This window comes from Danio aesculapii, chromosome 23 (assembly GCF_903798145.1).
Source record: "Danio aesculapii chromosome 23, fDanAes4.1, whole genome shotgun sequence".
In the NCBI taxonomy this organism is placed as follows: domain Eukaryota; kingdom Metazoa; phylum Chordata; class Actinopteri; order Cypriniformes; family Danionidae; genus Danio; species Danio aesculapii.
Genome location: NC_079457.1, coordinates 3,203,308 through 3,204,197, shown reverse-complemented (window position 1 = coordinate 3,204,197; position 890 = coordinate 3,203,308).

The following is an 890-nucleotide window of genomic DNA, read 5'->3' as shown; positions in this document are numbered from 1 at the left end:
CACAGTCATCCTGTTTCAGACAGAATCTCTTCAAAGTGATTCATATTAAACTCAAATCAAACGCAGCACCGTGCAAACTGTTCGCTCGAGTCTCAAAATATTATGCGCTCATGTTGCACGCAACCAAAGCGAACCTCCACAAACTCAAGCGAACTAGCAGACGCATCAAGTATAAACCAGGCGTGACCCAGAAGTATAAAGTGGGGTTTATTCATAAACTAATTTCGAGAGGATCACGTGCTTATGATTTATCACAGCCGGTCTCGTATTAAGCTAATCAGTATCATCCAATCATATGAGCCATACGCTACTATAAATAACCACAGTTTTCAGTCCACTTTATCTTCGTTTGGAAGAAACCCCCCTTCCTCCCCGTTCTCTTCCTTCACTATAGATCGGGCGGCACGGAGGCCCAGTGGTTAGCACTGTTAGCCCCACAGCAAGAACACTGCCATCCCTGGTCCTGCCAGGTCGGTAGGTGTTTCTGTGAGGAGTTTGTATATTCTCCCCGTGTCCGCGTGGGTTTTCCCCGGGTTCTCTGGTTTCCTCCCACCATCCAAATATGTACATCATGCATAACAATCAAGCATTTGTCTAGCCCCCTTTTTTCCTCACATGTTCCCTTAGCTACTGCAGACGGGGAGTTCTGAGATCCACCGAGCTCAGGCTCCCCTCTCGCTCTGCAAACGGGAGGAAGCCCCAGGCTCGAGGATCCCTTGAGCTCGGGGCTCTCTCCCAGGACAGCATGCCAAACAAGATTTTGATGAATCATCTGCTAAGTGTGAACTCTTGAATCAGCCTTTAGCATTAAGATTTCTCTCCATTCCTCAATAATAGTTAATCTCAGCAGCTTTGCAGACATGCTTTAATAGAAAAGTCTTTATTACTGA